General features: G+C 43.1%; 1 protein-coding gene and 1 long non-coding RNA gene across 8 annotated transcripts in view; one reads left to right on the top strand and one right to left on the bottom strand.

Annotated features, from left to right (window-relative positions):
* The window catches only part of CREB1 (cAMP responsive element binding protein 1), a 57361-nt gene extending 47198 nt beyond the window's left edge, over nucleotides 1–10163 (bottom strand). For 5 of the 7 annotated variants that reach the window (XR_013814072.1, XR_013814073.1, XM_079782004.1 and 2 more), the window contains exon 1: nucleotides 9916–10117. The gene's annotated coding sequence lies outside the window, so the exon portion shown is untranslated. Of the gene's footprint in view, nucleotides 1–9915 lie in introns of all 7 variants that reach the window. The other 2 variants (XM_079782005.1, XM_079782006.1) reach the window with 2 other exon arrangements.
* A 207-nt stretch (nucleotides 10164–10370) lies between these two features.
* LOC307106152 lies at nucleotides 10371–22172 on the top strand. The gene is made up of 4 exons (XR_013814092.1): nucleotides 10371–10475; nucleotides 14252–14324; nucleotides 20263–20412; nucleotides 21513–22172. It is a non-coding gene; the product is annotated as an uncharacterized lncRNA (long non-coding RNA).
* The last annotated feature ends 869 nt before the right edge of the window (nucleotides 22173–23041 follow it).

Here is a 23041-nt window from a genome sequence, read left to right as displayed (position 1 = left end):
CCAGGACCCTAACTCCACTTCAGTCCTCTGTATCACCCATCACATGGAAGCCACCAGGAAGCCAGGTGTCTGAGCATGAGCTCACCTGTGACTCTGTGTGTGGCACCATTTCCTTAATTGATAAACCTTTACTTCCTCACCTGGGAAAAAAAAAGTAAGAAGACAATTCACAGAATGAAAGAATATTTCGTAAATCATATATCTTGTTTCTAGAATAGTAAGAACTACAACTCAATAAAAAGACAACTACCCCCATTTAAAAATGGGAAAAGGGCCCTAATCGGTTTGGCTCAGTGGATAGAGCGTCCGTCTGCAGACTGAAGGGTCCCAGGTTCGATTCCGGTCAAGGGCATGTACCTTGGTTGCAGGCACATCCCTAGTGGGGGAAGTGCAGGAGGCAGCTGATCGGTTTCTCTCTCATGTTTCTAACTCTCTATCCCTCTCCCTTCCTCTCTGTAAAAAAATCAATAAAATGTATTTAAAAAAAAAAAATGGGCAAAGGATCTGAATAGACATTTCTTCAAATATATACAAATGGCCAATAAGTACATGAAAAGATTCTAGACATCATTAGTCATTAGAGAAATCCAAACTACAGAGATACCACTTCTCACCCACCAAGATGGCTATAATGAAAAAGAATAACAAGTGTTGGTGTGAATGTGAAGAACTTAGACCCTCATAGCCGATAGGAATGTAAAAAGGTACAGTAGCTTTGGCAAAGTGTGGCAGTTCCTCAAATGGTTAAACAGTCACCATATAATTCAACAACTCCTAAGTATATACTAGTATCCAGGAGAAATAAAAACATCCTAATAAAGAGGGAATATGCAAACTGACCATTACACCATCACAAAGATGGCGGTGCCCATAGCCACAAGATGGCAGTGCCCAGTCCCCTCAGCCCTGCCGGAGTCTGGGGTTGGGGGTTGGCAGGCAGGTGCCCTTAGCCCCCCAGCCGCCCAGGGCCGGCCCGAGGTGCAGGCAAGCTGCAGATGGCGGCTGCCCAGCCAACACCCGAGGTGCAGGTAACCAGGGCCAGCCGAGGTGTGATGGGAGCATTGCCTTCCCCTGATTGCTGGGTTGCCTCCCGCTCCTGAGGGCTCTTGGACTGTGAGAAGGGGCATGCCGGGCTGAGGGACTGCCCCCCTCCAGTGTATGAATTTTCATGCACCAGGCCTCTAATATGCAATAAATGAATATTCATGGCAGTTTTATTCATAAATAGCCCCAAAGTCTAAATGTCATGAATTTATTGATAAAATGTGTATCCATAAATTGGAATTTTTAGCAATATAAAGAAATGAAGTACTAATACATACAACTTGGATGAACTTTGAAAGCATTATGCTAAGTGAAAATGGTTATTACAATGAAAAACTTACTGTATAAGTCCATTTATATGCAATGTCCAGAATAAGTAAATCTATAGAGACAGAAAATAGATTTAGTGGTTGCCTGGTGCTGGGGGTATGAAGAGATTGAGGGGTGATAGCTATGAGATGCTAAGTTTCTTTTGGGAGTAATGAAAATAACCTAAAACTGACTGTGGTGGTAGATGCACAACTTTTTGAACATGCTAAAAACCAATACATTGTACATTTGAAATTGGTAGATTGTATGGTATGTGAATATTTAAATAAAACTAATAAAAACTATGATGTGCAATGTTTACACAGCAATATAATCTACCATGAAGGAGAGTGAATTATGAGTCAGGAAATCTATGTTGTAGCCCAATTTATCATGTCATTCCTGTTTATATTGTTCCTCCTCTTATATGAAATTTAAAGCTTCCTGCCTCACACGCAAGGTTCCTCATAATGAGAGATTTATAGTTAATGGAATACTTTCTTCACCAACTTGTGAGCAAGTTAGGTTTATTCTACTTTCATGTCTTCATTTTTGTTGTCCATGCTACAGCCTAGAATACACACCCTTTTATCTCTATTTATCTAAGTTCTTCAGTATTGTTTAAATTCTTTCTCACAAAACTTTTCCTCACTAAACTGTTTCTCTTTTAAGCTCCTATAGCCCTTCAACACAATAGTGAAAACTGATATTCTGCCCTGTATAAATCATTCCCTCTTACACTATTTTCATCATTTCCACTACACCTAAGTTCCTTGAGGGTGGGAGGCACATAATCAGGCTTTAGTATTTAATAGCAACTACAGCAATCCTTCATTTAATATCTATAAAAATACTTAACTGAATAAATTTTCTTGTGATTATTTCACCAACTACAAAAAGTTTTTTAATAAATGTTCATTGAGCCCTAACCAGTTTGGCTCATTGGATAGAGCGTTGGCCTGCGGACTCAAGGGTCCCAGGTTCGATTCCAGTCAAGAGCATGTACCTTGGTTGCGGGCACATACCCAGTAAGCAGTGTGCAGTAGGCAGCTGATCGATGTTTCTCTCTATCCCTCTCCCTTCCTCTCTGTAAAAAAATCAAAACAAAAAATGTTCATTGAATAAAGGACTAGATTGATAAAAGTAATACCAGTAATTACTATTACTGGTCAGAGCAAACAATAAAGCTGCTGATATTATATAAAAAAAATACCCGTTTAAGAATACAAAGTGAGAACAAGCAATAATTTTTGCTTCAGTGATTGAAAAAAAACACACAAGATACTTCTCAGTCTCCTACTGCCAATCACTTAATACAAACAGAGATAATGACCCTAAAAAATAATGTGTATTCAGCTTTGGCTAAACTACAAACATTTTTAGCTATATCTAATATTGTCATACTAGTGGCCCGGTGCATGAAATTCGTGCGGGGGGGGGGGGGGGGGGGCTGTTCCTCATCCCGGCCTGTACCCTCTCCAATCTGGGACCCCTTGGGGGATGTCCTACTGCTGGTTTAGGGATCGGGCCTAAACCAGCAGTTAGACATTCCTCTCGCAATCTGGGACCACTGCCTCCTAACCGCTCACCTGCCTGCCTGCTTGACCCCAACGACCCCCCCACCAGCCTTCTCACCCCCAACTCCCCCCCTTGCTGGCCTGATCACCCCCAACCGCCCTCCCATCCTGGTCTGATTGCCCCTAACCGCCTCTGCCTTGGCCCCGCCACCATAGCTTTGTCTGGAAGGTCTCCTGGTCTAATTAGCATATTACCCTTTTATTAGTATAGATAGTTATAACCAGAAACTCACATGCAGATAACTAGTTCATTAGGAATACACTTAAAATTAAAAAACTAAATCTTAGTTTTAGAGAAGATTCATTAATATTTGCGAAAAACATTTTCTATTACTACTGGCAGAAGTCAACTTTCAGGATCACCCCCCACTCCTATCCAGGTCACTACCTAGCTATTTTAACTTCTGCTAAATTCTCTCTTCTCCAACCAAATGTCAGCCTTTGCTTCTTTCTTTTTGGGAAAACACACACACACACACACACACACACCCTCAACATCCATCTCTTACACTCCCAAATCTTTGCCCCTTGTTAGATTCTTCAGAGATCCTAGATAAATTCAGCAGCAGGAAGAAAACTCTTAATGTGCTTTTCATCTTGGTTTAGGCAGCTCATCTCATTTATGGTAAACTCCTTTATTACCTTACCTCAACCCTGAGAAAAAGCAACTCAGGCATTTAAAAGTTTTTCAAGGAGTACTACTGTGGTGTTTTTTTGTTTGTTTGTTTTCTTTTAAAGTTGATATTCATGTAACTAGCTTCAAGAATAGATTAAATATATAAAGGTAATTTTTCATCACTGGACAACTGTCTTCTCCTTCTCTGTTAGGATAAACACCAGAATATGAATGATTAATCTTGTCCCCTCTTCCTGTTGGTAACCTAGTAGACAAGTGAACAAAACTCTGGGTAAATTATAACAACACATCTTTACAGATCCATGTCTGGCAGATCTCAAAGAATGCAAAACAAAGCAAACAGGACACAAGACATGAGTTATTTCTCCTGGGCATATATACACTGAGTGGCCAGATTATTATGATCTCTGAACGCATAATAATCTGGCCACTCAGTGTATATCCTATATAATAAAAGGCTAATATGCAAATTGTCCCCTCGACCAGGAGTTCGACCAGCAGGCAGGCCGGCCAACTGCTCATGGCCCCTCCCCCTGGCCAGGCTGGCCGAACCTCATCCATGCACGAATTCATGCACTGGGCCTTTAAAACACACACACACACACACACACACACACACACACACACACACTCTGAGTGGCCAGATTATTATGCGTTCAGAGAGCATAATAATCTGGCCACTCAGTGTATTGTATATTAAGAGGAGAAAAGCATTCTGAATAAGAAAAATAAATGGCTCTTCTTATCTAAGTTTCAAATGTCTCAGAAACCTACATTTATAGATATAATTGTGTAGAATAAGTTTAAAACCATACTTTCTTCTTAAGACTTCAGAAAGTTGACCAGGGCAACCTCTATACAATGACTGATTTAGCATACACATCAAATGGCAGAGGAAAACAGCCATTTTCTCCTTATCAGTTTGTTACTTTAATTCATTATCTTTACCTCCTCTCCAAAAGGCAATTCAACGATTCCATATTCTGAGAAATTATTTAATTCCCTGGCAACACACAGATATATGTTCCAGAAGAAAAATGTTTTGCCTTTACAAACTTTAATTAGCCCCCCAAATCTTTAAAAGTGCTTTGTAAATGTTTCAGATAAAAACAGCACATATCAGCCCTAGACCAAGCTGCTCAGTGGATAGAGCATCGGCCTGCAGACTGAAGGTTCCCAGGTTCAATTCCAGCCAAGGGCACATGCCCGGGTTGCAGGCTCGATTCCCAGTAGGGGGCATGCAGGAGGCAGCCAATCATTGATTCTCACTCATCATTGATGTGTCTCTCTCCCCCTTTCTCTCTGAAATCAATAATAAAAAAAACACTTAAAAAAAAGCACATATTAGTATTTTACATAAAACACCAATAAATCCTCAAAATAATAGTAAGGCAATATTTTTACATTAAAAACTTCAGCATGTGTAATTGTCAACTTGAGTACACAAAGAATGAGATGCACCAAGACAGCATCAATTAATGATTTGTTTTTTGGGAGACAGGGAGCTTATCTATGTCCCTTCTGCTAGATTATTAGTTATCATTTTTTTTCTAACTTTAATCAACTAAAAAATGTATAGCATATGTATTTTAAAGATAAACAGCACGTTTATTTAAAATGTACTATGGTTAAATGCTGCTTAGAAGAGCCAAAAAAAAAAAAAAAAAAAGGATAGAGATGCTGAAACTTAATTTTGTGCTCTATTTGAAGTATTACTTGGTCTAATTGGTTGACCAAAGACTTCTGGGGGTGAGGTGGGATCATCTAAGCAGCAAAATCTCAGTACAGAATCATATAGGTGAAACTGTTTATTTAGGCATCTATATTCTATATAGTAAAAGTGTAATATGCTAATTAGACCGGACGTCCTTCCAGACGACCTTATGGATGAAGCCGGGGCTGTGAGGGAAGCCCGGGTCCCGGGTGCCAGAGGGAAGCCAGTGCGGGCAGCCGGGGGAAAGAAGGTCTACTCTTGCACAAATTTCGTGATTGGGCCTCTAGTCAAATATAAAACTGACAATTACACTAAAAAATTTAGAAAATCATTGAAGAATAAGTTAATGACTATGTAAAAAATAAGTACAGGAAGAAAGCTAGTATCCTAATCGGCATTACTGGGTCATAATTTCCCATGAAAACAGTCTGCTTAAAAAAAAAAGACTGCCCAGCTGAGCCGGCTGGTGTGGCTCAGCAATTGAGCACCAACCCAGGAACCAAGAGGTCACAGGTTCCATTCCCTGTCAGAGCACATGCCTGGATTGAGGCTCGATTCCCAGTAGGGGGTGAGCAAGAGGCAGCCTATCAATGTTTCTTTCTCATTGATGTTTGTTTCTATCCATCTCTCTCTTGACTAAATTCACTTTCACAGTTAACTCTTACACAGCTTACTTGCCTTTTCATGCACTAATAGCTAACAAGGTAATGAGGAAGTTCAAATGACAATTCCCTGTCAGAAACTGTTATCAGTCAAATGAATTCTCTTCCATTTAAAGAAATAAATGCATAATGATAGATTCCTTTAGTTTAAAGGGTCAGGTAAGACCTAAAAATAAAATCAGCTCACTAACTGGTTAATAAATACAGGTACATTCATATGATGCAATGCCTCACTGTTAAAAACAAAAATGAAGCTCTTTTTGCTAAGCAGTATTAAGTGGAAAAAAGCAAGATATATGATAGTGTATATAGTAGACTATCATTTGTATAAAAGGAGGGGAGAGTATGTACTTATTTGCTTGTGTATGAATATATACCTCTGAGAGAATAATTAGCAATTGGCTGGGGGTGACAGACACACACACACAGACTTTTTCTATAAATTTTGTTTTGAATTATGAATTATCTGAATGACATTAAAAAATAAAACTGAAAATATAAAATTGTAATATTCCTCTTTTCCATTATTTCACCAAGTATGATCCCTCCTTCTTTTGATATTCTGCCTTAGTCATGGCGTCCTCAAAGTTCCTTTAGGGTAGCGACAAAACAGTGTAATTCATCTTTGGATTTGCTGCAGCTTCTACTCCAGTGTATTAAACATAGTAATATTAATAATGAATAATTTAAAAATAGAAAACATCTGTTGGGCACTTGTGAAATGCCTGGCATTTAATATGTATTAACTTATTTAAACAGTTTACATGTGTTAATTTATTTAATTCCCACATTTCTATGAGGTGGATATTGTACCTTTATGACCAAGCAAATTGAGGTATGGAGAAGAAACTTGCTCAATGCCCCACAGCCAGGAAGTTAAAATAAAGCCTAAAAATGAGTATCCCTGAGTCTCTAAGGAAGTACTTTATCTCATGACCCTATTAAAAAGGTGGTATTATTCTAATTTAACAAATAAACTGAGGCTGAGGAAGATCAAGAAATTTCCGGGTAAGTCACAAATTCCCTTGAGGGTAGGCACATGACAATAGTGTCAGCAGGGATTCTAACACCTAATGCTCTTTCCACTAACTACATTCTGTCACAGTGAATGCTAACTAAATACCTGAATTACCACAAACTGTTGTCTCAAGTGATACTGCAGTAGAAATGAGTTCACACATAAGAAAATGAAAATCCTTGACTTTTTCTATTCCCTATCTACTATATCCTTACATTCAGATTTGAGCTCTTAACTATTCAATTAAAAAGCAATCACTGTAAGTGACACTGTACATCAAGAAAGATATGCTTATAAGACTGTGTTACAGGCTGATATAAACAAGTGCATATAACTGAATCTAGTAAGGTATTTATAGAATAAATGAAATTATAAATTTCAGTGATACATTGTAAGCATTAAGTTACAAGAACATTTTTTCTTCTGTAGAAGAGGAAAAATATTTTAAAACTGACATGAAGTGGGGCATACATACATGTGGGACAAAAGTAGGTTGTTACTCATATGGAAAATGACATAATAATACAATAATTAATAAATTATAATACAAGAATAAACTCTTTCTTGCACTCACAACTATAAACCTATTTTTGCCCACCATATACTTGGTTTTACTATAACCTCACAACTGTAAGCCTATTTTTGCCTCACCCTGTACTTGGTTTTAATATAACCATATTATATTCCAAAACAACAAAACACAATGTCTTAAAATGTGACAAAATAAAGTTACTTCTCTTTGAAGAAAATTTTCTATTTATCAGATCTAATCAAGAATATAAATTTTAGAAAGCAGAAAAAGGAAGTTGCCATTTTATAAATTAGGTTTCTAAGTTTCCTTAGGCTCTTACTTGAAAAAAAAAAATCATTCAAAAGGGGTACTAGCTTTAAATCCCATAAGTGCCTTTTAACATTTTTCAGTCAATTTGTGTCAAAGATTCATTCATTTTCTGAATACATGTGTCCATTAATAAATTAATCAAATTTAACTGAGATTTTTTTTACTGGTCCGTGAGAGGGGGTAGAAGTATAATTTTTAGTACCATGCTCCATGTGAATGTTCACATATTTAATTAATACAAAAGTTTGAAAAGTTTCACCTGGAATTGCTAAGAATTAACAGATTATGAATTTATAAATCAAGTTTAAATTTTCACAGAGGAAGAGTTGTTATCCTATATTCTCTGTAGGAGAAAAACATTACTCAACTGATGCTGGGTTTCAGAAGATCTTTCTTAAGGAAAAACAGTAATCTATAACATCAATACTATAATTTCCTCAGTGTTTGTCAATAAAATCATCTTCTCAGTTCTTATGAAAAAACTCTTTATTGCATTTTCTTAATTTTTTCAACAATGACAAATTGCTAATGTGTTTTGTTTTTTTAAAAGACTTCCGTGTGTTTTTTTTAAACACTTGTAAATCTGGAAATAAGCAGTGAGTGTAAAAGATTTCAATAGCTGGCAACCAAAAGTCTCTCTTATACTAAACCTTTAGGAGGTAGAACTGCTGTAAGCTAAGGCCAGAGTGAAATTCTAACTTCTAAAAGAGGGTATGACAAACCTAAATAGGTCAGACTGCAGGTCCTCTAAAAATTATCCTTTAATCTTTAATGTGTCAATGACTTTTCTGCCATGCCTTTTCCTAACAAAGAAAAAAATAAGCCTTGTGGCTTCAATGGTCAGTCTCCGGTTGGGGTTACCCACCGCATGGGAGACAAATAATGGGTATTTTAAAATAGCCTGTTTTTAGAATTAGTACTCATCAATATGTTTAAGTTTAGACAGACATGTGTGGGAAACACGGCAGCAGGAGGCGGGGTGGAGAGATCCAGAGGACCCAAACGCGTTGGCATGGTTGGCAAAAAAAAAAAAAAAAAAAACACAAAAAAGTGATGTAAAGCAAGAGTACACCGACTAAAAACGAAGTGTTTCACAATGATAGATCTCCAGTGATTACCTTATTGAAAAGGGTTAAAAGCGAAACTGTTTTTCAAAAACACCAGCTTCCCTTTTACAAGATCCCAACTGTTTCAAACTTATTAGAAATGTTTTTCTTAGCAACCCCTTCCTCCCAAAAAGAATGCATTTCCATGACTACTGCCTTAAAAAAAAAAAAAAAAAGAGGTGAGGGGGGGAAAAAGGAGTCAAAATGATCTAAAAATGCACAAGCCCTCTCATGGCTTCCCCAGAGCAGAAAAGAACAGTGTTCCCCCCATGGCGTGGAGCAGGGGGCAAGGGCACGAATAAAATACAGAACGAGGAGAAACCGTGGGTTTCGAACTTTATTGCACAAAGAGAGCGGGGAAGAGCGGCTCGGACGTTGCCGCGCTCCTCGGCGCGCAGCGGGCACGGCAGGCACGGCGGCTCCCGGGGAGGCAGGCGCCTTCACCTCCCCTGCCCTCCGCGGCCGCCTTCCTCCGCCGCCACCCCCCGCGGGCACCCGGCGGCGCAGCCGGGAGGACGGCCGGGCCGGGGGCGAGGCGAGGCGGGCGGCGCGGGGGGCAGCAGCGCCAGCCCAGATCGTGCCGGCCGGCCGGGCGGGCGGGCGGCCTCCCCCGGGGCGGCTCCCGGTTCCCGGCTCCGCGCCCGGCCCGGCCCGGTGGCGGCGGCGGGAACGCGGGCGCCAGCTCGCTGCGGCCGGCCGGCCGCTCGCACGCAGCCCGGTCCCCGGCTGCCACCCCGCCCGCAGCCCGCCGCCCCCCGCCATGAGCGCCGCCGCTGGCTGCAGGCAGAGTCGCTGCCGCCCGGCCGCCGCTGGCTCCAGTCCGCCGCCATTATTCTTTGTTCGCTGCGAGCGGCGGCGAGGTTGTGGGGCTCGGGCGGAGGCTCCATCTTTACCGCGGCCCCTCCTGCGAGGGGAAGGCCCGGAGCGCGGGTGTCCGGCGCCTCCCCGTCCCCCCTCGGTCCCCCCGGCTCTCTCGGGCTCCTGCCTCCTCCTCCTGCTCCTCTTACCGGTGGTACAAGCTCCTCCGTCACTGCTTTCGTTCGCGGCCCGGATCTCGCTGGAGTTTTATTCTCTCCCCCACGTAACACACCGCGTCAAACTACACCTCCGCCGCGTCACTCACCAACACTCCGCTTCTCCCAGCCGCCCGGGCCACAGGCAGCAGCAGCCGCCGCGGACTGAGGAGCCGCAGCCAGGGAGCCAGCCAGCGCCGCCCAGTGCCGAGTGCGCAGCGGCCGCGCACGGAAACAGCCGAGTCGGCCCGGAGGAGTTCGAGCGGCCCCGCCCCCCCCCGCGCTGGAGGCGGAACTTGCCGAAGTTCTTCGGTTTCCTTCGGGCGAGGCGCAGGGGTTCTCCCGGGAGTGGGAAGGCGAAGGTGGGCTGGGACCCGCGCGTGGCGGGGGGGGGGGGGGGAGTGATCTAAGCCCCATCGCCGCGTTTCGGTGGCTAAAAACCGGGCGGCGGAAACGTGAAGGAGGAAGTGGGGCTTGTGTGCGGCCGGCTGGGGAAATCCAGGGGGGTGTGGACGGCTGGATGGAAACTCCCGCGCGGCTCTGGCCCTGCGGCGGTAAGCGGCGGGCTGTAGGGCGGCTGCGGGCGGCCTCGGCCCGGGAACTTTCGAACGCTGTGGGGACGCGGGAGACGCACCGCTGAGTCTGGACCGCATCCGCGTGCGGGAGTCAGGCGAGCGGGGGAGGAAGGCAGCTGCCAACGCCCCCAAGGCCCGGGGCAGGGCCTGGCTGGGACGCGGTGCCGCTGAGCTGCCCCGGCGCGGCTCGGGAGCCCCCGCGGGGAGGGTTTTCCGTCTCGGCTCCGAGAACCGTTTGAGAAAGCTGGCGGCCGCCGGCCTCACTGTTCTATTTCGGGGGTGGGCTGGGGCTGGGGAGGCTCTGGGACCTGTGGCAGCTCGCGGGGTTCAGCCCGGCGGCGTGGGCAGCCAGGGTCATCCAGGGCCTCTGAGCAATGACCTGCCCTGACCCAGGTTGCTCTTCCACTATTTTTCGAAATGTCTTCTCCCCGCCCCCCGCCCCCACCTGCCCGCCTTTTTTTTTTTTTTTTCTGGCACCTTCCTGTATCGCTTTCTTTTCGCAGCCGGTTTTCTACAGCGAGGTTTGCACCCGCTGCACCCTTTCCTTCACCACCCACTCCCACTCTGAACCCGCCAGTGTGACTTCCGTTGCCTCAAAGCTACTGAAATCGCGCTTTCAGAGGTCACCCAAGGCCACGATACTGATTTCTCCTTCTCCTTTGTATTGAACTCTGCAGTCCTCTTTCATAATTGTCTTTCTGCCCTTTGAAAAGCAAACCTGCCTTTAGGAAGCGGCGCCATGCTGTTCATCTACCTGGTACAAGTCTGAGCTCCGCCCCTTACTGGCTTCCTGTTAGAAACAGTTGCCCTTCTTGGTTCTCTTGATCCATCACCTGCTGCTTTCTCAGGGGGACTTTGGGCCAAAGAAGAGCCACCTTTCCTTCTGTTACTCAGCCTTTTCTAGTCTACCGGCTTCCCCGCCTGGTATATAAACATGCTTGCCTGGCCGGCCTGGCTGAGTGGTTGAGCATCGACCTATGAACCAGAAGGTCACGGGTTCGATTCCCTGGTTAGGGCACATGCCCTGGTTGTAGGCTCCATCATCCCCAGTGTGGGACATGTAGGAGGCAGCCAATAGATGATTCTCTCTCATCATTGGTGTTTGTGTGTGTGTCTCTCTCTCCCTTTCTAAAATCAGTAAAAATATATTTTAAAAATAAATCAATAAACATGCTTAAGTCTCTCATTTCTTTAAAAAGATATATGCATAACCATGTACACAGACAATGGGGTGGTGAGGGCCTTGAGGGGCAGGAGGGGGCTGGAAGATATTAATGGGGGGCGGGGGGAGGACCTATGTAATAGTTTAAACAATAAAGATTTCTAAAAATAAATAAGATTTATCTCCTTAAATCCTTCTCCAACGGGTAATTCCAATGGTCTCTTACCCTGTGGACATTGTCTCATATCCCACTACTTATCCCTTTCCTGTCTAGCTTCTATTCCAATCATTCACCAGAAGCAGCTTCACAGACAGGCTTCAGTCATCATATTACAAGACTTGATTCTAGCATTTGGCACTACTGACCACACCTTCAACCCAATATGCTCTTGCCTCTGCTTCTCCTCCTTTATCCAACTCTTAAATATCAGCATTCTGCTGAGCTGAGTCCTCTTCCTGAGTCCCACCCTGTATACTCTCTTAGGTGATCTCATCCTCTTCCAGCAGCTTCACATACCCTCTGCCAAAGACTGTCCATCCCGTAACTCAAATCTAGATCTTGCTCTTGAACTCTAGGTTCCTATTTCTAACTGCCATTGCTACAGTTTCGTTTGGATGACTGGGGCATGTCAAACTCAACCTGTATAGTACAGTCCCTCCAAAACCTTCCTCCCTTAGCCCTGGGATCAGTAAAGGGCATCCTGTTCATCTACTGAGTTCAAGCCAGAAACCTAGCATGCCTCTGACACACATCAGAATCACCTAGACCCGTGGTTGGCAAACTGCGGCTCGAGAGCCACATGCGGCTCTTTGGCCCCTTGAGTGTGGCTCTTCCACAAAATACCACGGCCTGGGCGAGTCTATTTTGAAGAAGTGGCATTAGAAGAAGTCTAAAATATTTGGCTCTCGAAAGAAATTTCAATCGTTGTACTGTTGATATTTGGCTCTGTTGACTAATGAGTTTGCCAACCACTGACCTAGACCCCTGTGCCTTAAAAAATGGGATTGTGGCCACTCTCCATTCCTATGGCCACTTTTCCACACCCCGCTCCAGTCTAGCCACCTACATCTCTTGCTTGAAGTGCTGCACATAACTACCATGCAGGTCCTACAAAACTTCTTTCACTCCAATTCAGTTGCCATGCTGCAGCCACAGTAAATTTTAAAAATACAAATCTGATCAAGTCACTACCCTGCTTGAATTCCTTCAGTGGCTTCCCTTTGCTTACTGAACACAGTCTGAGCTCCTTATCATGGAGACCAGGCCCTCCACCATCTGGGCTTGTCATTCTCCAGCCTCCCTATCTGCACTCCAGCCATATTAATCTTTTTTATATTAGTCTTTTTTCTTTTTTTCTGGGCTCTTTTCTCTCTCTCTCTCTCTCTCTCTCTCTCTCTCTCTCTCTCTCTCTCTCTCTCTCTCTCCTACTGTAGGCTCTCACCTCAAGTCATTGACACACACCATTCCCTTCCCCTGGAATTCAGTCACCTACTCTTACCTAATTGCAACACCATTTTCTTTTCTGATATATCATATTGTAATTACTTGTTTAATGCCCATGTAAGGTCTGTGCAGGTGGGGACCATGTCTGTCATATTTGCCTCCAGCTTTTCCCTTCCTTCCCTAGCACCAGCACAATGTCTAGAATGCAGTGGTACTCATTCAATATTTAATGAATAAATAATATGTGTGTGGTCCCAGGATGAGTTCCTTAATATTTTTGGAATCAAATCCTGGCTCATCCACTTACTAGCTGTGTGAGTTTGAGCAAATTGTTCACTCTTGTGCCTCGATTTTCCCATCTGTAATATAAAGATGATAATAGCACCTACATCATAGGTGATAATTATTGTGATAATTAAATTCATTCATGGAAAACATACTTGACACAATGTTTGGCACATACTAAGTGTTAATTGAAATGTTGCCTATTCCTAGCTTTTATTTTTTTGGTTTTTTGTTTTGCTTTGTTTTTTGGTGCCGAAACCCGGGAACTATTACTAGCTTTTACATGCATAACTCATCCTTGTGTCAAGTACATTTCAAAATTGAGTTTATCATTTCCCTGTTCTTATGCTGGCCCTATACATGATACCAAAACCTTGGAATTATTTACTCATGGCCTATATTTATCACCCACCAAATATGGTAATTTTTCAGTTTAAAATTGCTTCATATCCTTCCTTTCTACTCATACTGACCTTTCTTTAGGTCCCATCTCTTCATGTCTTAGTGACTTTGCTAACTTCCTAGGAGCTTTCTGACTCCAGACCCACTTTCCGCATTCACCTGTGCCCCACCTGTCAGACCAGAGGGCCTCAGTTATTAAATCACGTATTCTCCTTGACTTCTCTCCTGGCCTCAGTTTTCGCTTCACTTTGTTCATTCACTTGTTCATTTAATCATCCAGGCACTCAAATGCAATTGATCTTATTAAACATTTTGGATATACTTCAGATTTGAAACCTAGTCTCCCAATTTCATATATTCTACTCTAGCATCTCCATAAACCATAGAAATGTCAAACTTTTAGCATCTATTTTTTGTCTCTGGGACTTAGAAATTACCTTATTTTTTTACTCTGTTTTTCAGTCGAAAAATATGGTCAATATTGGGGAGATGAAAGTAGAGAACAGCACGTGGATATAATTTGACATAGTATAAGGTAAGTGCCTGAGAGAGGTCCAGAAAAGGTGGCGGTCTCATGAGATGATTATAAAAGGCTTCAAGGAGAAAGTGACATTTGAGAACTTTCCTCTAACCAGGGCTTCCTTTTCCTGTTATTTTTCTCTCTTGCTTCCACTGTTGAACCTAACTTTCACTCTCACTACAATCTCAAGTTCCACAAACCCTGCCTCCTCTGGTGCATCACCTCTCATGACTCAGTTTGCTTTCCTATCTAACCCCAAGGCCATGGTGACCTTTCTCTTTAATTCTAAAAATATCTGTTGAGCACCTGCTTTGTGCCATGTACTCTCAGAAACTGGGCATCAGTGTTATCAATGCTCATGAAATAATCTTGTGATTTGAATTGTACTTTTCGAATAGTTTTTCAAAGGAGAAGAGGGAAGCACCGATCTGTTACAACTATTCCTGATCTGTTTACCAGTTACAGTTCCCACGTAAGTTAATATACACTGATTGGCCAGATTATTATGATCTCTGAATGCATAATAATCTGGCCACTCAGTATATATCCTATATAATAAAAGGCTAATATGCAAATTGTCCCCTCGACCAGGAGTTCGACCAGCAGGCAGGCCGGCCAACCGCCCATGTCCCCTCCCCCTGGCCAGGCTGGCCAATCCCCACCCATGTACGAATTCATGCACCAGGCCTCCAATATATATATATAAAATAATCTGACCACTCAGTGTATTTGCTTCTTGAAGTTAATCTTACACATAAGAACCACAACAAAACCCATCTTTACTTCCACTTCCTCTTCTAGCTACTGCCCCATTAATTTTTGCTCTCCTTACACTAAATATCTTTGAAAGAGTACCCTATTTACTTCCCCAATTCCTTTTCTTTCATGTTCTAACTAGCTCTTGCCCCCAGCATTCCACCAAAACTCTCCATGTTACTTAATCCAATGGCTTGATCTCAGTCTTCATCTCACTTGACCTGTGAGCAGCATTTGACACAGTTGATCACTCTCTCCTCCCTGGAAGGCTTCCTTCACTTGTTACATTTGTTTCTTCTGTGTTTCAGGACACTTCACTCTCCTGGTCTGTGTCCTACACTCCTGTCACTGTTCTCAATCTCACTGACCTCTTAATATTGCATGTCCCCGGATTCCTGGACCTGTTCTGTACTCTCTCCCTTAGTGATCTCATTCAGTCAATGGCATTCAGTCAAGGGCATTCGATATGATAAATATGCTCACAAGCCCCTAGTCTCAGATCCACACTTGTATATCCAAGTACCTCAGCATCTCTACTTGGATGTTGAATAATAGTTTATTATGTCCAAAACTAAACTCCTAATTGCCCTCCCCTCAAAAACCTCTACCTACAACCTTGTCTATCTCCGTTTATGGCAACTTCATCATTCCCACTGCAGAGGCCAACTCAGCAACTCTTTTACTCCCCACACCCAATTTGTCATCAAATCCTGTTCTTCCCTTCTCCACTGACACCACCTTGGTTCCAGCCACTGTCACCTTTGACTAGGATTTTATATAAGCCACCCTTAACCTTCATTCTGTTCTCAGTACAGCGGTTAGCGTGATCCTTTCAACACATAAAGCCAACCACCCCATGATTCTGTTCAAAACCTCTAGAAACTCCCTATCTCATTTAGAAAAAGCCACAATTCTTACGTTAGGCCTACAAGACCCCATCTCCTCTCTGATCTCCTGGCATTTGGTTAGCTTAAACAAACAGGTCTTGCAAGTGTTCAAGTAACCTTCATTTTACTTACTGCCACATTCACATAACTTACATTACAGTGTATTGTTATAATTGTTTCATTTTATTATTATTTGTTGTTGTTAATCTCTTTTTCTGCCTATTTTATAAACTAAACTTTATCATAGGTATTTATATATAGGAAACAAACAGTACACATGGGGTTTGGTACTCTCTGTGGTTTGAGGCCTCCACTGGGGGTCTTGGCATACACCCCCAGTGGAGAAGGGCGACTACCGTAAGCTGAACGAGATGAGGACTTCTTTGAAGCTTTCAGATCTCCCCACGTCTCAGGGTGAGAATTGAAGAACCGATCAGCAAGATTCTGGTTGCTTTTAATTTCTATTTTGATGATGACCAAATGGTAAGCTGCAGTCTCATCTTTCTTGTGACTGAAAGCAATGCCACGTAAACAAAGCCGGCCTCTTCTCCGTCTAGAAATTTCAAAAAGGCCAGTGGTTGGCAGTAAATCCAGGAGCAGGAACCAGTGAAGATTTACTGAGTGCTTGCTTTGTGCCAGGTACTGTTCTAAACATTTCTGATGTGTTAACTAATTTAATCCTCATAATAACTCAATGAGGAAAATAGTACTTTTAGAGGCATTGTATAGGTGAGTAGGCTGAAGCACAGCGGGTGAAGCAATGTGGCAGGCAGTCTGGCCCCAGAGCTTACATTCTTAGCCAGGGTGCTCCACTGCCTGGTTGTGGAATATAAAGCGGGGAGGGGGGAGGGCTTTGCATTGAAAAGAAAGCAAAATAATTATAATTCCATCCATGTAACTCTGTCATGCTGAAAGCACCATAGTAACCCAAGTACTGTTTTCTGCATCAGCCTTACTACCATTGTCATGCATGACACAGGAATCAGGCTAAGTTGCTTCCAAGATACCTTTTCACTCTCCCCAGGCAAAGGAGTAGGCTCCTTGAAACACTGCCAAACCGCTCCCCTTCATCTCTGCCTCCCTGGCTCCTACTCTCTAGCTGAGCTCTGAATGGTATGGCATTGCTTCTGAGCGCCTTGCCTAAGTCCCTTTCCCCCATTTCCCCGCCCCAGGTCCCTAACAACACCCTAGTCTGGTTTAGGTGCTTGAACTCATGTTTTTGTCCCATCAAAGTGCCTATCACAACTTCCTGCTATTTGTTTAATGTCTAGTTCTCCACTAGGTTGCAATCTTTGTGAGGGCACAGTTCAGTACAGTTGTTTCAAATGAATAAAAGTTGTATTTCTATAGAATATCTTCAATTATAACCATGCATTAAGGTGATTTTTCTTGTGTCCAGGCTAGTCCATTTTTTTTAGAAATGGAAAGGGTAATTTGCCTTTAATCTGCCTTCCAGTTGTTGGGTTTTCATGTTATCACTGCCTACGCCCTAATGCTGGTTTTCAATTAGTGCCTCTCTTGGCTTCAGATTCAGCTAACATTCAGTTGCTATGTGATATGTTTCCCTAGGGTCTTTTATCTATATCTGCTCCTTTAAAGTGAGATAACTTCTTAGGGTTTCAGTTTCCTCAGCCATACAACCAAGATACCGGATTAACTTGTGGGAGATCAAGCTGAAAGTCTGAGAATTGGGGTTTGAATTTAGAACTTCCGAGTCTAAATTTAGCTTCCTTTATTATATATATATATATATGTGTGTGTGTGTGTGTGTGTGTATATATATATATATAAATACACACACACACACACACACACACACACACACACCCCTTCTTTCTGTTCCCATCTCTGATCTTGGCTACTAGTTCATGGCTATCACACATATTACTGAGTAATAACCATGTTTCATAGATGCATTATATGTACCTCCTTCAAAAACTTTTTCTCTTGTTCCTTTGTTCTGTTTTTCACTTTTATTCATTTTCTTTCCATTTCCACTCTGCCATTTTTTATCCCAAACAGTGGCACTCAGGGCCTTTGAAAACATTTTTGGGGCCTATCCTAATCCTGTGTATGGATTGAAGGCTTTTGTAATATTTGTTTATTTCTATCATTCCCACACTATCATTATATTTATTTCAGAAATAGATATACAAGTCCCAGGGAGCCCTGGCTGGTTTTGCTCAGTGGTTAGAGCATTGGCCTGCAGACTGAAGGGTCTCGGGTTCAGTTCTGGTCAAGGACATGTACCTGGGTTGCAAACTCATCCCTGGCCCCAGTCCCTGGTCATAGCATGTACAGGAGGCAACCAATCAATGTATCTCTCTCTCTCTCTGTCTCTCTTCCTCCCTTCTATTCTCTAAAAATCAATGGGAAAAAATATCCCTGGGTGAGGATTAACAACAACAACAAAAAAGGCCCAGGGATTGGAACCAGGACATGTACTATTTGGGCTTCTGGTTAAGCAAGGTGATTGAACACATGCTTTTTGCTTTGCTCATTCCTGACACCTCACAGTAAAGGAATAAGACAAGTATAAACCCTTTTGGTAGATAGAGTATGGTTCCCCATAGATACTCCTGTTCTAATTCCTGGAACCTGCAAATATGTTATTTTACTTGGTAAAAGGGACTTTGCAGATATAATTAAGATAAAGATTTTGAGATAGTCGATTATCCTGGATTATTTGGGTGGGTTCAATGGCATCACAAAGTTTCTTATAAGGAAAAAGGGAGGCAGGAAGAGGGAAATTGGAAGATGCTTCAGTGTTGGCTTTGAAGACAAAACATGAGGTCATGAGCCAAGGGATGCAGACAGCCTCTAGGAGCTCAAAAAGGCAAAAAAACAGTTTCTTCCCTGGAATGGCCTCAAGTATTGCATTCCTGCCAACAGCTTGATTTTAGCCTCCTGGACTGATGTGGAACTTCAGACCTCCAGAACTATAAGATCATATAAATTGGTGTTGTCTTAAGCCATGAAGTCTGTGGCAATTTGTTACAGTGGCAATAAGATTCCAGTACAGCAGCCCCTCATGGAGCAAAATAGGAAAGGAGATAAAATAGTTGAGAGAATTCAATGCATGTTTAGAAGATGGGATGGATGGAGGAAAGGCAACTGACTTGCAGGAAGAGGAAGTGGATACCTAAGTGCCTGCAGGAGGGATATCACTAAGAAGGAAGTCAGTTTGCCCTTTAGAAACCCAGAGCAGTTCAGGGAATTAGAGGCCATGCCTCTCCCTCTCTCTAAAAATCAATGAATATCCTCTGTTGAGGATTTTAAAAATGGTCCTTTGCCACAGATAATTTTAGAAGCACTGATTTGGGATATAAAGGTAAGGCTTTGGGCTGAATATATTTGGGGAATTATTGTGCTAGAACAATCAGCAAATGACCAATGCTACATTTTCCTCCACAATTATATTTTGAGAATTTTATATAGAACGAACAGAAGCATATGGAGGCCAGCATTCCCCATGTTCATAACATTCTCCTCATCCTCCATTTTGCTTGTCCTCTCAATAAAATATCTGGAAAGAACCCAAAGGAAATATTGGCATTTTCCAAGACTTTGTAAGGTTCACAAGCTTTCATTCTTGCAGTCCTGTCCAAATTCTCATTTTTTTGACTGCATTACTCTTAGGCGAGTGTTGCTAGTCAAATAGTAACAATAATATAAAAAAGATAGGAATTCTCTCGCCTTTAAAACTGTCTTATTAGTTTCTTACTCCTTTTCCTTCAGGCTTTACACCCATGCTACCCTGTACTTATTCAAAGGAAACAAAACATTTATACTGAATGTCTTTGGGGCTTAAAAACTGATGCTTTACTGTGATAAAGTAGAATACAGTTTGTCAGGGGAGGTATTTCAGAAGTACCCAAGCACAGTTCTTCTCCAGAAGAGTGACATTTCTTTCAATGTATGAGTAAAAAGTAGGAAGTTGTCATTAACTGTCAATCCTAAGGCTGAGGTTCACGTGCATCTTTTTTTTTTTAAGTTTTTAGTAATCTTTTAGAAAGAGAGCACGGGGGGGGGGGGGGGGATAGAGAGAGAGAGAGAGAGAAACATCGGATTGGCTGCCTTCTGTACAACCCCTATTGGGGATTGAACCTGCAACCGGGCATGTGCCCTAACCGTGAAACGACCAGTGACTTTCTGGTGCACGGACAAAAAACCAATTGAGCCACACTGGCCAGGACTCACATGCATCTTGGTTAAACTTTTCTGGTCTCTGTTTAGTTGTTCAGTCATGTGTGTTGTCTTGGTGACACTGGAAACAACACAGCTGACTCATGCCCTTCTTGTTACCGCAGGATACAGCGGTTCCAACCACGTCCCAGCAAGCATCCCCCGTTTCTGCATCATGAAGGGCTCTCCACGCATGGGTGGCGTCTGAGGTCGGAGTCACTGTAGCTCCTACAACGAACACATTTACATTACTAACATCCAAAGACGGCGTGGGGGTAAGGACCCTGTCTGTTTTCAAGAGCTCCTTCCACCCAGACTTTTATCCCCTCCTCGTCCTCCTTCTACAAGGAATTGAGAAAGAGGTGACTTGTTTGGGTGATGGGGAAGGAGAGAAGAAATCTTTTCATCTGTACCCATCCCTAGTCAGCACGTGAGAAGAAGAACCCAATGTCATGATTGCCAGTGGCCCTTTTCTGTATAGACTTTTCTAGCAAGAGATCTAGCCCTGTCAGCTAAATTCTTGCAGCATGGTATTGGACATGCTTTTAAAAAAGGGACCTGTCAGAAATGACAGTGATTCGGTATAGGTTTCTGTGTGCTGCAGTAGCTCCAGTGTTGCTTCTTCCAGGAAGCATTTCCTTGCCAACACAACTCAGAGGGCACACACATGTCCACGCCACCCCTGCCCCAGCACATTTTATAGCATTAGGGTCTTGCGTCTGTAGACCAGGAAGAAAACTGCTTCTGAGATCCTCATAGGATAAGAGGTCCCTGCGTACCCATATTCTCAAACTGGGCGTGAGGGTTATAGACAGCAGTGAAATGGAATCGAGTTTGCTGGGATTTGGTTTGCTCACAGCCCTGGCTCTTAGCAGGGTGGCTTTTTCCTCCGGGTTCACACAGTCTCTCTAGACTTGTCTTTTTCCAGGACTGAGTACACCCTTTTCTTCCTCCTATCCCCTCCTCCCCAGTACAATTACCCTGTAGAGATTCCTGCAATGAATCCGTCAGTGTTACTGTCCAACACGTCCCCGTGCAATACTCTGTAAATGTCACTGTCTACTATCTGGTCTATGGCACAGTGCTAAGTAGTTTTTGTAATTGTCGTTTTGAGTGGAACCGGAGAATGCTTTTGTAATTGTGTGTCAGAGTTTCTTGTGCTTTTTCCGGGTAGCCAGAACGGAATCATTTTTAGGGCTTATAGCCTATCGTCTTTAGTCCAGTAGCACATGCCCTTGTGGCCTGTGTGCCAGAAGGTATGAAAAGGCTGTCACCAAAACACTGCCTAAGTGGCTTGCTGCAGCTCAAGAATGTTTACTAGAGCTGCCCGAAGCCAAAGGGGTTTAAAAAAACATCCTCTCTTTCTTTCCATTAGGGCTTGCCCTACGCTGTCGGTTCCCTGTCGGCGCTTGCTGCACCCACAGGCGGAGCACCCGTCGCGTGTTATGAAATATATCGCCCATTCATGTACTTGTCCAGCCCATTAGACTTCAAGTGCCTCAAGGCCAGGGATAAAGTTTTACTGATCCCTTTAGCTCAGCACCTCCTTCTATGCCTGTTTATTGACCTGAACGGAGGGAACCAAACAACATCGAAAACACGGGACAGAAAAGACTGGAAGGAGAGAGAGCAGCCTGGCTTGTAGCAGGCATGGAAGACCATGCTAAGGATTTCCTTCTTAAAATTCTTACAGGCGAGGAATTACTCAATAAGAGGCTGATCATTTTTTTCCAGGGGAGAAAAAATAGCAAAGTGCAAAAAGTTTTGGGGACATGCAGAAGACATTTGAGTTTTCTTTGCTGTTTTGAGCTTTCTCTGGAAAAGGGATTGGGGGTGGGGGCGGGCGTGGGAACTATGTCATAGGATTGTTATGGGGATGAAATGGAAAGTTTCATATATGTGACTTAGCACTGTCCCTGGCTGATGGTAAGTGATTAGTAAGTATTTGATATTTTTATTGTATTTCATTACATCCAGTTAGTGACAATTTTGTGTCACTAAGAAAAAAATGGTCTAGTAAACTATTGCACAATGATTTCTTATCATCAATATTATTTATTTTATTTTATTTTTAATCCTCACCCAAGAATATTTTTCCTTTTTTTCTTTAGAGCGGAAGAGAGAGGGAAATATCCATGTGAGAGAAACACTTTGATTGGTTGCCTCCTGCATGAGCCCCAACCAGGGCCTAGGCCGGGGAGGAGCCTGCAACTGAGGTACATGCATGCCCTTGACTGGAATCGAACCCAAACCCGGGACTTTTTGGTTCTCAGGCCCACACTCTATCCACTGAGCCAAACTGGCTAGGGCCAAAATTATTTTTATTTATTGAAAAACGTTTAGACTTATTTAATAGATGGCTTTTTAAAATCACTGAGTCTAGTTCTTCAGAATCCCTTTTTGATTTCTGTGTGTGTGTTTTTTTTCTCATAATGTTGCCTGTGATATCAATTGTGAGAAATGAGAAACGCAGCACTTTTAAAATGTCTTCTGCTAAATCCCAGATTTTCTTTCAAACCGCCGACACCCACTCTCCTCACGCTTGTCCCTTCTCCCCAGGAGGTGCCAGCAGAATATTTTCAGACAACCGCCACATCCACGTTCTGTTCTGAATTCCTGCTCCTCACACCCTAACCTGCTCCTTCCAGGGCCGTCCCCACGTCCGGTCACGATTGCAGCCGTTTCTCAGGGCAGCATCCCTGGAGTCCTCGGCTCCCCTCCGTCTGTTCCACCCACATGCCGTCCAGAAGACTGCGACTCGAATCTGGCTCCATCTGCCCTCCTCGACTGCTACTTCTCTAGCCTGAGGCCTCCTCAAACCTCACCTATAATTACCTCCTGACAGGTTTTTCTGCTTCTGTCTTGGCCCCCCTACAATCTTATTCTCAACACAGTGTCCCCAGT

Source organism: Cnephaeus nilssonii (assembly GCF_951640355.1).
Source record: "Cnephaeus nilssonii genome assembly, chromosome: 10".
In the NCBI taxonomy this organism is placed as follows: domain Eukaryota; kingdom Metazoa; phylum Chordata; class Mammalia; order Chiroptera; family Vespertilionidae; genus Cnephaeus; species Cnephaeus nilssonii.
Note: the sequence above shows the minus strand (reverse complement) of the source record. Positions and strands in the feature narration are given on the sequence as shown.